Genomic DNA, 18,260 nt, shown 5'->3' on the forward strand with positions numbered 1-18,260 from the left:
AGTATAAAATTTCACAAGCACAGTGAGGGTGAGAATTTTCATTAGATTTTACCTGCCATTAAGGGTTTGGTATTCTATAATAGTACCATAAAATGAATGACAGAATCTGACATTTTCTGGATTTTGTGATACCTCTAAGTTCTAGAAAAAACTTATTTTCTGTGACTTCTTTTATTATTCTACATAAAATTTCTCCTGTATACATAATTTTGTGTTATTTTTCTTAAAAGGGGTCCTTTTCACTTATTATGCATGTCAGCCCCTGTCAAGCCTAAATCTGCCTGAATGTATAAATGCCCCTCAGTGGATTTTAATTTTTTTATGATTGTGTACCTCAGTAAGTTTTAGTACAAGCAATATATATACTATGCAAGTTCACATGTTTATGAATTGCATGCACATATACAGTTATGCTAATGCATATGCATTATAAACATACACGAAATAGAATTTTCTTTAAATTTCTTTTTCCCTTGGTTTTTGGGCCACACTTGGCAGTGCTCAGGGGATACTTTTGGCTCTGTGCTCAGGAATTAATCCTGACAGTGCTCAAGTGACCATATGGAATGCCAAGGGTCGAACCTGGGTCAGCAGTGTGCAAGGAAAACACCCTACCAGCTATACTGTTGCCCCAGCCCCTATTTTTCTTTAAATACTTATTGAAGTAAATTGCATTATGGCATGTTTCAGGTGTCCATAATAGAAAATCAACATGTGTATTTCCTTTGTTCCAATTTATGTATATTCTTTTTTTTTTTTTTTTTTTTGGTTTTTGGGCCACACCTGGCGGTGCTCAGGGGTTACTCCTGGTTGTCTGCTCAGAAATAGCTCCTGGCAGGCACGGGGGACCATATGGGACACCGGGATTCGAACCAACCACCTTTGGTTCTGGATCGGCTGCTTTCAAGGCAAATGCTGTTGTGCTATCCCTCTGGGCCCGTATATTCTTAATGTTTCCTTCACCGAGCCTTAGGGTCCAAAGGTTTATTTTTCATTTGTTTATTTTCCCTATGTACTACATAATACATTATTTGTCTTTGCTTTTCTAGATTAATTCATGTTTTGTAAGAAGTAGCACCTCATCTTTCTTGACAGAAAATGACATTTCGTTATGTATAAGTGAGTAAACATTAGAGTCTTGCTCACTTGTATGCTGTCATTCACAAATTATTTCTTATAATCCCTCTCTCCCCTATGGAATTTGTTCTGCCTCTCAATCTTAAAAGATGCTCTTGAGTTCTGAGGCATATCAACAGTGGTTAGGTTAGAAACCTGGCATGCTCCTCAACATCACATGGTCTCCTGAGCATTACCAGGTGCAGTGGTGAAGGTCCCTGAGCATCGCCAGATGTGATTTTGCAGACCCTTAACCACTGCTGGGATGGCCTGGAACTCCAGGGCCCAAGCAGACTTCATTATCAGATGCTTGCATTGATCCTTGCATTGATCTGGATGTCTGAGAATTACTGTTGGGAACCCTGGACATCCCAAACACTGCTGTGTATTTATAGTTGAACCAGTTCTAGTTCAGATTCCTTTCTTTCACTGTCTCACTTGCCACAATTTCCTGCTAACTCTATTTTCCAAATAGCTCTGATCCTTGACTGAGAGCAGGATGGCATTTGCGTACAAGTATGCTATATTCTTATGTAGCTAGCTCCCGAATCAAACTGGTTTCCTCACACCAATTCTAACTTCTTGCCTTCAAGTGGTTAGCACTCAAACTTGGGTTTGGTATCAAATTTGGTGAGCCATCCAGGAGGGGCTGTGTACCCTAGAGGGATTAGCTTTTCTTGTTTCCAGTGATTGATTGGAGCAGTTGGCTGCATCAGCATGCTAGTCAATACCCAATTATGTTACTATAAGTCAGTGCTTCTCAAATAGTGGGGTGCGCCCCCTGGGGGGTGCGAGGCTCCATAAAGGAAGGCGCATTTGACCTCGGCAAACACTGTCACAACAATCTAAGCCCCGTGTTTATGTCTCTGTATGTCTCTGGAGCTGAGAGTTGCTGTGTCCTGCTTCAAACCCCCTTCGAAAAACTATGCATTGCAAAACGTGCTTATTGTAGCCATTAATCCAGATATCACCTCTGATTAAAAAATCAGCTAAAATTATTTTATAGATTTTTGTTTTGCAGGTTGAATTATTTTTAATAAAGATACTATTACAGTTGCGCCGGGGGGGTGCAAAAATGTTTTTTTCTTCCTGGGGGCCAAGACAGAAAATAACTGAGAAGCATTGCTATAAGTGGTGACAACCGTTAGGTGTGTATAAGTCATTTGAGGTTCATTGACTCCATTGTGAAAAAAATTGAGGAATTCCTGAAGCTGCCATGACTCATTTCTCCTGGGGACTCTTCTGTTTCTTCTACTCATGGATCTAGCTCCCCAAATGCTGTATTGATGGAGGAAAAAATATTTAAAAGTTCCAGTCTCAAAGATTAAGTAGATTTTTGATGTGAACAACTGAAAGTCTCCTGCTTTTTGTCATTTGGGCCTGAGCCATTGAGGTACCATTCTGTATGTGTCAAGCTGCCCTTGCCATTTCAGATTTTGGCACTGAGGTACTAGTTGTGACAAGCTCTATCCTTGTTATTTGAGATCTTTGTCCATTATACTGGCAAGTTAGTCAGTAAGACTTTGTGACTTCTGTCTCCTCCGTGGTGTGATTTGCATTGGGAGGATCTCCATTTGTTCTTGTTTTGCATTATTTTATTGTTCCTGTTGTTTCAGATTTTGTCGTTTTCTTTTGCTACAGGGTAACTGGATATGGAGAGCTTGATACAGACTGCAGAAATATGACCACAATGATTAGACTTGGACAAAACTTGTGCTGAGGACACTGCAGCCCAGAAGAACCTGTCATCTGAAGATGCTTTTGCGCTCTAGAAATAATTCTTTATTGGCAGTTCTCAGTCATTCTAGTGGGGTTTTTAATGTGCTTCCATTTTAATTCTTTTACTCTTCCATCTCCATAGAAATGTCTCATTAAGGATTTAGGTACAACTCTTTAATTGCACTAATCTGTTAGTAGGATTGAAAGATTCGTTAATAATTGGATAAATGAGTTTCGAGTTTCTCTAGGAATTCTATTTATTTATTTAATTAATTATTTATTTATTTTTGGTGTTTGTGCCACACCCAGTGACGTACCGGGGTTACTCCTGGCTATGTGCTCAGAAATCGCTCCTGGCTTGGGGAACCATATAGGACGCTGGGGGATTGAACCGAGGTTTTTCCTAGGTTAGCACCACTGCTCCGGTCCATCTCTAGGAATTCTAAATGTAACACTACAAAAAAAATTTTCCACTCCCCATTGTTTCTTGGGTGAAAGGTTAAATGGAGGGGTTCTTTAATGGAGAATGGAAATTTCCTTTGAAGCATTATTTTCTTACTGAGATAGGTTGTATTATTCTATTCTTCCTTCCATAATAAACTCATTTAATACAAAATAGCAATATCTAAGTAGGCACCTCACTTTTCACAAGACTACTAATATGAACAACTGATAGAGTTGTAGATTAAAATGAAAAAAAAATGATTTTAGCAGCAAAAACTCTGGACACAGATTCTTTAGTAAGCATAGACCATCTGATTGCAATAAATCTAACATTATTTGCAAGTTGATAAACAAATTTATAAACTATTTTCTTAAATACCAGCTTAAATACAGTAATATTATCTGGTGCCTTGAGACAGTCTACCTTGCTTTCCATTTCTAGGAAAAAGAACATAGAATATTGGAAAGTTCATGGAAAACAGCTTCCCCTTATGCTGGATTCCTCATTCAAACGGAAAGTTATTTCTCTCATCACATCAACCTTTGCTTCTCCAATTATTACACCGTTCTATTCAAAAGGAAACATTTAGAATGGATTTGATGTCTTGATTTGTTTAGAAATGGTATTGACAGTGGAGAGTTGTAAGCTCTAGAGATTTTCTACTGTTACTCACAGATGTATTTCTTATAATCCCTCATTCCTTCTAGTATCTTATTCTGACCATTGTATGTTTGAAATTGAATCAGATATAGTTATGGATGAGGGCAAAAGGGTGTGAAAGGAGAGGAGAAGAGAAAATTTGTTCAGAAAGCTACTGAAATTTACCGTGCTCAGGGGCATCCCTTTCCTTTGGAGAAGAAGAATCAACAGCAGGCATCAAAAAAATTCTGAAGGTTATCTGACGCTTTCCTCTTACTGATTCATTTACCACAAATTTATGGTAACTTAATTTTTCAGCCAACTCAATATAACCAATCACCCTTGACTGAGAGTAAGATGGCTTTTCGGAACAAGTTTGCCATTGTCTCATATTGCTAGCACCTGTTTTTCTCATATCAACTCTGATTTCTTAAATATGACCTTTAAGCAGTGAGCTTCCTTTTATCATAAGTACCAAATTTTCTTTGTATACTTATTAGTCAATTGACACTTAAATTGTGTCCAGTTTTGAATGGCACATATCAAAAAGTCTGGAAACAGTCAGCTTTGTTGGGGTTGTGGTGAAAAAGGGAGATCTATTAATCAAAATAGAAATAGAACTCCCATATGACCTATTGATACCACTTCTTGGCATCTATCCTTCAAACAGATAAAACATTAATCTGCTTTCATCTCCTTTCTTTCATCCCTTTTGAATTCACTCAAACATACTGCAAATCATGACCCATGAAACTGATTTCATGGCAGACTAATGGGTCGTGACCTGTAGCTTGAAAAACAGAGTCAATTCAACTCAGCATTCATCATGGGAGCCAGAGTGAGTGTTAGAGGTGATGGCAGAGCTGGCATCAGTGCACCAGATACACCATGAGTTGAAAATGACTGATCAATCACACAAGAAGTTGACCAAAATCTCTCCTGGAATCATTGTTCTTGATAATTTATTTTGATTACACAGCCTTCAATAAAAATAGTTTGAGAGTACAGTTCCGATATGTCATTGATTATTTTTTGTTAGCAATTCATGATGTAGCCACAAAAAATTATAAGGATACATGAACCCCTATGTCCATCACAGCATTTAGTACAATAGCTGAGTGCTACTAAGTAAACAGCCAAATGTCCAACTATGGATGAATGGATCAACAAGTTGTACATACACACAATGCAACTCTAAGAAAGAAAAGAAATCATGGAGAGAATGAGGAGGTATTTAAGTGAAGTCAATCTAAAGGAAATGAACATACAGAGAATGATGTCTCATATGTAGGATTTAAATATACACAGCAAGGTAGCAACAAAAGCCCAAAGGAAATGTAATGGAAGAACTAATTCAAACAACTGAAATTTGGGAGGTGGGGATTTGAAAAAGAAAGGTCATTGTGGTATTAGATATTAGTTGTGGATACAGTGGTGAGCAGTGTGATGTTGGTATTATGTGCATGGGAAACCATCATTAACAGTACTGTAAATCATAATTTCAATAATTTTTTTTATTTGAACACCTTGATTACATACATGATTGTGTTTTGGTTTCAGTCATGTAAAGAACACCACCCATCACCAGTGCAACATTCCCATCACCAATGTTCCAAATCTCCCTCCTCCCCACCCGACCCCCACCTGTACTCTAAACAGGCTCTCCATTTTCCTCATACATTCTCAATATTAGGACAGTTCAAAATGTAGTTATTTCTCTAACTAAACTCATCACTCTTTATGGTGAGCTTCCTGAGGTGAGCTGGAACTTCCAGCTCTTTTCTCTTTTGTGTCTGAAAATTATTATTGCAAGAATGTCTTTCACTTTTCTTAAAACCCATAGATGAGTGAGACCATTCTGCGTTTTTCTCCTTCTCTCTGACTTATTTCACTTAGCATAATAGATTCCGTGTACATCCATGTATAGGAAAATTTCATGACTTCATCTCTCCTGACAGCTGCATAACATTCCATTGTATATATGTACCACAGTTTCTTTAGCCATTCATCTGTTTTTTTTTTTTTTTTTTGGTTTTTGGGCCACACCCGGCTGTGCTCAGGGGTTACTCCTGGCTGTCTGCTCAGAAATAGGTCCGGGCAGGCACGGGGGACCATATGGAACACCGGGATTCGAACCAACCACCTTAGGTCCTGGATCGGCTGCTTCCAAGGCAAACACCGCTGTGCTATATCTCCGGGCCCTAGCCATTCGTCTGTTGAAGGGCATCTTGGTTGTTTCCAGAGTCTTGCTATGGTAAATAGTGCTGCAATGAATATAGGTGTAAGGAAGGGGTTTTTGTATTGTATTTTTGTGTTCCTAGGGTATATTCCTAGGAGTGGTATAGCTGGGTCAAATGGGAGCTCGATTTCCAGTTTTTGGAGGAATCTCCATATCGCTTTCCATAAAGGTTGAACTAGACGGCATTCCCACCAGCAGTGGATAAGAGTTCCTTTCTCCCCACATCCCCGCCAACACTGTTTATTCTCATTCTTTGTGATGTGTGCCATTCTCTGTGGTGTGAGGTGGTATCTCATCGTTGTTTTGATTTGCATCTCCCTGATGATTAGTGATGTGGAGCATTTTTTCATGTGTCTTTTGGCCATTTGTATTTCTTCTTTGTCAAAGTGTCTGTTCATTTCTTCTCCCCATTTTTTGATGGGATTAGATTTTTTTTGTAAAGTTCTGTCAGTGCCTTGTATATTTTGGAGATTAGCCCCTTATCTGATGGGTATTGGGTGAATAGTTTCTCCCACTCAGTGGGTGGCTCTTGTATCCTGGGCACTATTTCCTTTGAGGAGCAGAAGCTTCTCAGCTTAATATATTCCCATCTGTTAATCTTGCTTGGAGAGTGCAGATTCCTCCTGGAAGATGCCTGTAGTCTCAATGTCCTGGAGTGTTTTGCCTATGTGTTGTTCTATATATCTTATGGTTTTGGGTCTGATATCAAGGTCTTTAATCCATTTGAATTTTACCTTTGTACATGATGTTAGCTGGGGGTCTAAATTCAAATTTTTGCAAGTGGCTATCCAGTTGTGCCAACACCACTTGTTGAAGAGGCTTTCCCTGCTCCATTTAGGATTTCCTGCTCCTTTATCAAAAATTAGGTGATTGTATGTCTGGGGAACATTTTCTGAGTATTCAAGCCTATTCCACTGATCTGAGGGCCTGTCCTTATTCCAATACCATGTTGTTTTGATAACTATTGCTTTGTAGTACAGTTTAAAGTTGGGGAAAGTAATTCCTCGAATATTCTTTTTCCCAATGATTGCTTTACCTAGTCTAGGGTGTTTATTGTTTTAAATAAATTTCAAAAGTGCCTGATCCACTTCATTGAAGAATGTCATGGGTATCTTTAGAGGGATAGCATTAAATCTGTATAATGCCTTGGGGAGTATTGCCATTTTGATGATGTTAATCCTGCCAATCCATGAGCAGGGTATGTGTTTTCATTTCTGCGTGTTCACTCTTATTTCTTGGAGCAGAGTTTTATAGTTTTCTTTGTATAGGTCCTTCACATTTTTAATCAAGTTGATTCCAAGATATTTGAGTTTGTGTAGCACTATTGTGAATGGGGTTGTTTTCTTAATGTCCATTTCATCCTTATTACTATTGGTGTATAGAAAGGCCATTGATTTTTGTGTGTTAATTTTGTAGCCTGCCACCTTGCTATATGAGTCTATTGTTTCTAGAAGCTTTTTGTGTTTTCTTTACGGTCTTTAGGGTTTTCTAGCGTTTCTATATACAAAAAATGAAGTTGAGGAGAGAGAGATTAAAAATACAATTCCATTTAAGATAGTATCAAAAAATATCAGGTATCTAGGAATCAACCTTACAAGAGAAGTGAAAGACCTATACCAGGGAAACTTCAAAATACTTCAGAAAGAAATTGAAGGCGATCTAATGAAATGGAAGAACATCCCATGCTCATGGATAGGTAGAATTAACATAATCAAAATGACTATCCTACCCAAACTTCTATATAGATTTAATGCAATCCCTATCCAAATCCAGACACAATTCTTCAGAACAATCATTCACAAACTTCATCTGGAACCACAAAAGACCCAGGATAGCCAAACAAATACTGAAAAACAAGAAGCTGGGAGGCATCTCCTTACCTAACTTGAAACTATATTATAAAGCCATAGTAATCAAAACAGCATGGTACTGGAACAGAGACAGGACCTCAGACCAGTGGGTCAGAACAGAATTCCCAGACATAAACCCCCAGGTATATAGCCAACTAATATTTGATAAAAGAGGCAAGAATCTGAAATGGAACAAAGAAAGCCTATTCAACAAATGGTGTTGGTACAACTGGAAAACCACATGTACGAAAGTGAAAATCAACCCATACCTTACGCCTTATACAAAAATCAACTCAAAATGGATCAAAGACCTTGAAATCAGACCCAAATCCATAAAGTTTATCAAGAATAAAATAGGCAGAACACTCGAAGACCTATATATCAAAAAGGTCTTTGAGAATGGAGCACCAATGGCAAGAACGTTAGCATCAAATATAAACAAATGGGACTACATCAAACTAAAAAGCTTCTGCATGGCAAAAGAAACCCTACTTAACGCAAGAAGACAGCCAACAGAATGGGAAAAAATTTTTTCACTCGACATATCAGATAAAGGGCTGATATCTAGAACATACAAAGCACTCAGAAAGCTGAGCCCCCCAAAACCAAACAAAGCTATAAAAAATGGGGAGATGAAATGAATAGACACTTCTCTGAGGAAGACAGAAGGATGGCCAACAAACACATCAAAACATGCTCACCTTCACTCATCATCAGGGAGATCCAAATCAAGACAACAATGAGATACCACCTTACACCAGTGAGGATGGCTCACATCAAAAATGACGGAAACAACCTTTGTTGGCGGGGATGCGGTATGAAAGGAACTCTCATCCACTGCTGGTGGGAATGCCCCCTAGTCTAACACCTATGGAGGAAAGTCTGAAGAGTGCTCAAAGAACTCAGAATCGAGCTGCCATTTGACCCCGCAATTGCTCTCCTAGGCATATACCCACAAGATGGAAGGACATTCATTCCAAAATACGTATGCACCCCACTATTTATCGCAGCACTCAGTATAATAGCCAAATCTTGGAACCAACCTAGATGTCCAACAACTGATGAATGGATCATTAAGATGTGGTACATATACACAATGGAATATTACATGGCAGTTAGAAACGATACAATCACAGACTTTGCAGCAACGTGGATGGACCTAGATCATTTTATGTTAAACGAAGTAAGTCAGAAGACAAAAGATAAACACAGAATGGTAGCACTATTCTGAAATACCTAGAACATATATTTTATACATAGCTAATACCTAACAATCATATAACAGGGTTTAACAGGGTAGAAACTCTAAACAATGTAATAGTCAACATATACATGGGAGCAGTGTCCAAAATACATGAAGAAGGAATAACGCAAACTCTTGACTCCACATTATACCACAAAGAAAACAGCAACATAGAGAGGTATGTAATCAGACTCCTACAACAAAGGTCCACAATAATCCCTTAGAGATCGTTAACAGGAACACAAGTATAGAACACCACGGGAAACCACGGAATGCGATGGCAACATACCATAACACTACGTTTTAATCCCTTTAACTTACTATACTTTAAATAACCTCTCAGCTTTTCTGCCCACAGGCGCCCTTAGATACAAAGGGCGGACAAACTAAGATGGCAACTCGGGATACCACACGAGATACCGTACCTTGCTTGCACTACGAGATGGCCACGAGAAAACTCTTTAACATACACTTTATTTCTAGGTTAAACCTTCTTTTAGGAATTGAACCACGTGACCAGTCAGACCACCAAAGCAGTACCTGCGACGTACAGACCTATACTACAGGCTCTAGCCATCAAACACATTCAGCCAAACCAACATTCCCTTGTTATTCTCTCCTTTCTTCTCACTACTTTATTTTTTTTATTTATTTTTTTATTTTTTCTTCTTTTCTTTTTCTCTTCTATTCTTCTCTTTACTTTTTTCCCTTTCTCTTCCCCCTTTTTTCCTACGGTATTTTCTCTTTTCTCTACCTTCATACCCCTCCCATATACCTTCCCCTTTCTCCCCCCCCCCCGGAAATCCAACTATCCCTTCACCCCTCAATCCCATCCAGATCTCTCACCATAATAAAACTCTCCACCCTCAGTCCTTAATCCTTTAGGCATCAAGATCGACCTCCTACCCAACGAACCAGTACCCAGCACCCAGGGGAGGGGACACCCAGCCGAACCCACACCTCATCTCCTGCAAGAAAAGACAGCCAACTCCCCTGTGGACTCATGCTGCGAGACCCTCCCTACCAACTCCCCATAACGTGGACTGTTTCTTGAAACCGGACTTAGGTCCAATAGTATCCCCAATGCAAGAACTCTTCCAAGACCTCCCTGCCGCAAATTTTTACCAATCTGAAGAAGGTCAGGGGGTGTAATTGGAAGATGCCTGTGAACCCACACACCACAAGAAAAATCCAAAAGACAAGGGGAAAAACAGTACTTCCAACATAGGCATAAGAACTTTAATACACCACCTCTTTACCTGTTCTCCCCCAATTGTAGAGTAGTCTTTTGCACCACTTTGGTCCTTTAAAAACTTCACTAACTCATTATATTTCCTTTTTTTAATGTTTGCCTTACATATACATTTGTGGGCACATGCACTTTTTTTTTTGTGGTTTTTGGGTCACACCCGGCAGTGCTCAGGGGTTTTTCCTGGCTCTGTGCTCAGAAACTGCTCCTGGCAGGCACGGGGGACCATATGGGACGCCAGGATTCGAACCGATGACCTTATGCATGAAAGGTAAACGCCTTACCTCCATGCCACCTCTCTGGCCCCACTTTTTTTTTTTTTAATCGTTTTTGGGTATGAGACCTATTTCTGTTATCCACTCTGTCCACCCCAAATACACCAACAATATAATGGAGCACCACTTCCCCCTGCAAAGGCACATTAAATAAAGGGGAAATCTTACAAAAAAATAAAAAAAAAACAAGAGCTCTTACCTACTAGAGATAGGAACTCATAGTTGTTTACAATACAGGGATATCTCCTACCTTGAAAATATGTCATGTGGAATCAACTTAGACCTCAGGTGATCAGATTCCATTCATCCAGCCTTGAACCCTGGTGCCCAGGCATAGAAACGGCACAGCTCTTCACAACAGCTGCAAGAAACAAACTCCATCTGGGATGGCCTCAATACCGCAGGGTCAACAACAAGGGCCAGTGCTAACATGATATCCCGACAATGAAGAAAACGTGAACAACTTGACCTTAGAGCAGTTTAGCCTACCTTACCAGCTAAGGACAAGACAAAACCAGAAGACGTGGCACCCTTTGGTAGGTCCAAAAGCCAAGATCGTGATTTACAGAGGACTGGCTGCTAGAACCACGACCAGACTGTAAACATCTTGGGACCAATTAAAAAGCCCTAGTCTAGGCTTTGAACTAAGACCGGCACAACAAGCATGATCCCCAGTTCCAAAGGTCCGGCAGAGACAACTGTAACGGAAAGGGGCTTCCGGAAGCACAAAGAAAGACACTAACCTAGATGCCATCCTAGGTTCAGTACAAAGACCAAGATCACCAACCACAGAAGATGGATTCAAATGGCACTGAGGCAACAGAACCTCTAGATTCACAAAGACTGACTTCACCATAAGGCCCACCTCAGGATCTGTACAGATACTGAGACCACTAAACACAGAGCTCTGAATGTATCACCCTGGACAAAGCAGAAGTCTTCCACAGACAAACAAACAAAACAAAACAAAACAAAACAAAAAAAAACACCACCGGGAGAGTAATGATCCTGAGCAAAGACTAGAACTGATCCCATGACAGTATACTCCAAGGACGGAGAATCCCCATATCTCATAGGGCAAGTGAATTCCGTGTCAAATGACCCCAATATTTACTGTGCCAGGGCAGAGGGAAAAAACAAAAATGCAAAAAGCACAAAACCTTGGCTATTATATATATATATATATATATATATATATATATATATATATATATATATATATATGTATATATATATTACCTTCATTTATTATTGTTATTATCATCTTTATTTACCTACCTATTTTGGTCGATTTCTCGGTTTCGATGTGATTATTGAAATTGTAGTCCCCAATTATTCTTTTTTTTTGTTGTTGTTTTTTTTTTCTCTTCCTTTCTTTCCTTTCGTTATGTGCTACACCATGTTTCTTATTTCAAGACCACGGCGAGTTTTTTTGGTTTATATATTTGTTTGTTTTTGTTTGTATTTTTTAATCAGTTTTTTGTGGTGCTTATCGATGTAACTGGAGTCCTCACTGGATATTTGACACTTCTTTTGGTACTGATGGGGTGTTTCACCTTCTTTTTCTCCTTCATTTCCCAAATCGATGAGGAGAACCTCTAGAAGGATTCTGCCCATTTTTGGGGTATTAGACTCTTACCCCAATTTACTCATTTTCTCTTTTTCCGGCAAAACCACCCAACTTGAACTGCTAGCCCTGCCCCCACTTAGAGGGGGAAATAAGGGAGGCACCAAGACCAAACTGATGCAAGACTACTAAGTAGTAGGTCAAATACAGAGGGGATCACATATTCTAGCCACCCTGGGGGGAGGGAAGAGGAAATGGGAGGTAGGTCAAAAACGGAGGTGTAGGGAGGACAATTTAGGGATGGGAATCCCCCCTGATTTTATGTAAATATGTACCTAGAATATTATTGTCAACAATATGTAAGCCACTATGATCAAAATAAAAATTATATATATAAAAAAAGGTATAACATAGAAAAAAAAAGAAGGAAGGAGAAAAGAAGAAAAAGGTAGTAAAACAAGACCAACCAAAACCAAAACCAATAAGGGAGTATTAACAAGATTACAAAAAGAATAAACACAGAATAAGCCAAAATCCAAAACCATTAGCTACTGAAAAAGAAAAAGAAAATAAAAAAGAAAGAAAAAAAAAAAGAAAAAATAGACCAGCATCTTCTTAAAAAAGGGGAGAGGCTGTATTTATTTTTTTGTTTTGTTTTTTTTTGTTTGTTTTTGCATAAGCATGGTAAATATAGTGAAAATTACAGGGGGAATTCCCTTGGCCTAAGAGATACAGGGTTTCTCCACCCTTGAAGCATACTGCCATGCGAACAAGTACTAGCTCCATAGCATAACTATTCTTGTCCTTTTTCTCTGTATTGTTATTTTAAATATCTTAGTCTCATCAATCACTAGGAATCTATGTTTGTTTTAAGATCTGAGTTTGACACCTGAGAAATACTACAGAGTGTAGGGTGCATGCCTTGTATGCAACTGCCTTGGAGTTTGATCCCTGGCATCCCATATGGAGCTCTGAGCCCACCACGAGTGACTTCTGAGTATGGTCCCAAAACAAACAGGACAAATGACCTGAGTTTGTTATGCATAATATAGATAAATGCTGCTTTTTCTCAGTCCAGTAAGAGATTCAGAGTTTAAGCCAGTGTTTTTTAAATTAATATCTTTATTTAAACACCTTGATTACAAACATGATTGTGGTTGGGTGAAGCCAGTGTTATTCAAACCTGGCAGTACTCAAGAATCTCTAGAGCTATACCAGTGCTGGCAGCAGGGGTGTGGGTTGTTCAAGAAGCGCCATGAGGTGCTAGATACCAAATCCAAGTCCTTCCATAGTGCATTTGCTTTACCACTTAACCTATTTCACCAGGCCCAACTCCTGATTTTTTCTATATAGTGTTAGACCCCAGACCATGAAGACCCCAGATCCTGAAGCTCTAACTCTCCTTAAGGAAAAACAAACCTGAAGTGGCTTAAAAGTTTCCCAGACCTTGAAGCTATAATAAGCATCAAGCCTGTAGTATCTTCGAAGTTTATTTACTCCTTTCCCCACCCTTCTCAGATACTGCTTCCCCTTGCATTCCCAGGCCAAAGCTTCCTTGTTATGAAGGCTGTTCTGTTTTACAGCCCAAACAGTATCATATCAGATATAAGGGGGGTGGGGCAGGAGTTAGATCATCTGTGAGACATGAGACACCTGTCTAAGTGATGGACGCAAGGAATGAAAAAGAAAATTGAGGGCCCGAAGAGATAGCACAATGGTGTTTGCCTTGCAAGCAGCCAATCCAGGACCAAAGGTGGTTGGTTCGAATCCCAGTGTCCCATATGGTCCCCCGTGCCTGCCAGGAGCTATTTCTGAGCAGACAGCCAGGAGTAACCCCTGAGCACAGCCGGGTGTGGCCCAAAAACAAACAAACAAAAAAAAAACAAACAAAAAAAATGAAAAAGAAAAAGAAAATTGAGTCGATCATGTATACTGTGGAAGTTAAACTGTATTAACCAATGAAATACTTGGCCTGTTGAAGCCTGTTAACTCTGCATGTTAGTTTTTTTTTATCTTTATTTAAACACCGTGATTACAAACATGATTATAGTTGTATGATTACAGTCATGTAAAGAGCACCCCCCTTCACCAGTGCAACATTCCCACCACCAATTTCCCAGATCTCCCTCCTCCCCACCCCCCTACACCGGTACTCGAGACAGGCTTTCTACTTCCCTCATTCATTCACATTTTATGATAGTTTTCAGTGTAGTCATCTCTGCAACTGCACTCATCACTCTATGTGATGAGCTGCATGTCCTGAGCTGCACCTACCAGTCCTCATCTCTCTTGTCTCTGAGATATTGTTAAAAATGTCCTTCATTTTTCTTAAAGCCCATAGATGAGTGAAACCATTCTGCGTCTTTCTCTCTCCCTCTGACTTACTTCACTCAGCATAATAGATTCCATGTACATCCATGTATAGGAAAATTTCATGACTTCATCTCTCCTGATGGCTGCATAGTATTCCATTGTGTATATGTACCACAGTTTCTTCAGCCACTCATCTGTTGAAGGGCATCTTGGTTGTTTCCAGAGTCTGGCTATTGTAAATAGTGCTGCAATGAATATAGGAGTAAGGAAGGGTTTTTTGTATTGTATATTTGTGTTTCTTGGGTATATTCCTAGGAGTGGTATAGCTGGATCGTATGGAAGCTCAATTTCCAGTTTGTGAAGGAATCTCCATATCGCTTTCCATAAAGGTTGTACTAGACGGCATTCCCACCAGCAGTGAAAAAGAGTTCCTTTCTCTCCACATCCCCGCCAGCACTGCTTGTTTTCCTTTCTTGTGATGTGTGCCAATCTCAGTGGCGTGAGGTGGTACCTCATAGTAGTTTTGATTTGCATCTCCCTGACGATTAGTGATGTTGAACATCTTTTCATGTGCCTTTTGGCCATTTGCCTTTCTTCTTTTTCAAAGTGTCTGTTCATTTCTTCTCCCCATTTATTGATGGGGTTAGTTGTTTTTTTCTTGTATAGTTCTGTCAGTACCTTGTAAATTTTGGATATTAGCCCTTTATCTGATGTGTATTGGGTGAATAATTTCTCCCACTCAGTGGGTGGCCTTTGTATTCTGGGCACTATTTCCTTTGAGATGCAGAAGCTTTTCAGCTTAATATAGTCCCATCTGTTTATCTCTGCTTCCACTTGCTTGGAAAGTGCTGTCTCCTCCTTAAAGATGCCTTTAGTCTCAATGTCCTGGAGTGTTTCACCTACATGTTGTTCTATATACCTTATAGTTTCAGTTCTGATATCAAGGTCTTTAATCCATTTGGATTTTACCTTTGTATATGGTGTTAGCTGGGGGTCTGAGTTCGCTTTTTTGCAAGTGGTTAACCAGTTGTGCCAACACCACTTGTTGAATAGGCTTTCCCTGCTCCATTTAGGATTTTTTGCTCCTTTATCAAAAACAAGGTGGTTATATGTCTGAGGAACCTTCTCTGAGTACTCAAGCCTATTCCACTGATCTGAGGGTCTGTTTTTATTCCAATACCATGCTGTTTTTATAACTGTTGCTTTGTAATACAACTTAAAATTGGGGAAAGTAATGCCTCCCATATTCCTTTTCCCAAGGAGTGCTTTAGCTATTCGAGGTTGTTTGTTGTTCCAGATGAATTTCAGAAGTATTTGATCCACTTCTTTGAAAAATGTCATGGGTATCTTTAGAGGAATGGCGTTAAATCTGTACAATGCTTTTGGAAGTATTGCCATTTTAATGATGTTGATCCTGCCAATCCATGAGCATGTTTCCATTTCCGCGTGTCCTCTCTTATTTCTTGGAGCAGTGTTTTGTAGTTTTCTTTGTATAGATCCTTCACATCTTTAGTCAGGTTGACTCCAAGATATTTGAGTTTGTGTGGAACTAATGTGAATGGGATTGTTCTCTTAATGTCCATTTCTTCCCTATCATTATTAGTGTATAAAAAGGCCATTGATTTTTGTGTGTTAATTTTGTATCCTGCCACTTTGCTATACAAATCTATTATTTCTAGAAGCTTTTTGGTAGAGTCTTTAGGGTTTTCTAAGTAGAGTATCATGTCATCTGCAAACAGTGAGAGCTTGACTTCTTCCTTTCCTATCTGGATTCCCTTGATATCTTTTTCTTGCCTAATCGCTATAGCAAGTGCTTCCAGTGCTATGTTGAATAGGAGTGGTGAGAGAGGACAGCCTTGTCTTGTACCAGAATTTAGAGGAAAGGATTTTAGTTTTTCTCCATTGAGGATAATATTTGCCACTGGCTTCTGGTAGATGGCTTTGACTATATTGAGAAAGGTTCCTTTTATTCCTATCTTGCTGAGAGTTTTCATCAAGAATGGGTGTTGAACCTTATCAAATGCTTTTTCTGCATCTATTGATATGACCATGTGATTTTTATTTTTGTTGTTGTTTATGTTGTGTATTATATTGATAGATTTACGGATGTTAAACCATCCTTGCATTCCTGGGATGAAACCTACTTGATCAAAGTGAATGATCTTCTTGATGAGGCACTGGATCCTGTTCGCCAGGATTTTGTTGAGGATCTTTGCATCTGTGTTCATCAGGGATATTGGTCTGTAATTTTCTTTTTTGGCAGCATCTCTATCAGGTTTTGGTATTAAGGTGATGTTGGCTTCATAAAAGCTATTTGGAAGTATTCCTGTTTTTTCGATTTCATAAAAGAGCCTGGCCAGAATTGGTAGTAGTTCCTCTTGAAAGGTTTGAAAGAATTCATTCGTGAATCCATCAGGGCCTGGGCTTTTGTTTTTGGGTAAATTTTTGACTACAGTTTTAATTTCCTCAATAGTGATGGGGGTGTTTAGATATGCTACCTCTTCTTTATTCAACCGTGGAAGGTTATATGAGTTCAGAAATTTATCCATTTCTTCCAGGTTCTCATATTTAGTGGCATAGAGTTTCTCAAAGTATTCTCTGAATACCCTTTGAATCTCTGCAGTATCTGTAGTGATCTCCCCCTTTTCATTTCTAATACGCGTTATCAAGTTTCTCTCTTTCTTTTGCTTTGTGAGTTTTGCCAATGGTCTATCAATCTTGTTTATTTTTTCAAAGAACCAACTTCTGCTTTCGTTGATCTTTCGGATTGTTTTTTGGGTTTCCACTTCGTTGATTTCTGCTCTCAGCTTTATTATTTCCTTCTGTCTCCCTATTTTTGGGTCCTTTTGTTGAGCACTTTCTAGTTCTATTAGTTGTGTCATTAAGCTACTCAGGTAAGCTCCTTCTTCCTTCCTGATGTGTGCTTGCAAAGCTATAAATTTTCCTCTCAGTACTGCTTTTGCTGTGTCCCATAAGTTCTGATAGTTTGTTTCTTTATTGTCATTTGTTTCCAGGAACCTTTTGATTTCCTCCTTGATTTCATCTCGGACCCACTGGTTATTGAGTATGAGGCTGTTTAACTTCCAGGTGTTAAATTTTTTCTTCTGTGTCCCTTTGCAGTTCACATCTAACTTCAGAGCCTTGTGGTCAGCAAAGGCAGCCTGCAAAATGTCTATCTTTTTTATTTTATGTAGGTATGTTTTATGTGCCAGCACATGATCTATCCTGGAGAATGATCCATGTACATTGGAAAAGAATGTGTATCCAGGTTTCTGAGGATAGAGTGCCCTATATATATCTACTAGGCCTCTTTCATCCATTTCTCTTTGCAGGTCTAGTATATTTTTGTTGGGTTTCCATTTGGTTGACCTATCAAGTGTTGACAAGCCTGTGTTGAGGTCTCCCACAATTATTGTGTTATTATTGATATCCTTCTTCAGATTTGTCAACAATTGTATTAAATACTTTGCTGGACCCTCATTCGGTGCGTATATGTTTAGGAAAGTGATTTCTTCTTGCTGTACAAATCCCTTGATTAGTACATAATATCCATCTTTGTCCCTTACAACTTTTCTGAGTATAAAGTTTGTGTCATCTGATATTAG

Source organism: Suncus etruscus, chromosome X (assembly GCF_024139225.1).
Source record: "Suncus etruscus isolate mSunEtr1 chromosome X, mSunEtr1.pri.cur, whole genome shotgun sequence".
NCBI classification, from domain to species: Eukaryota; Metazoa; Chordata; class Mammalia; order Eulipotyphla; family Soricidae; genus Suncus; species Suncus etruscus.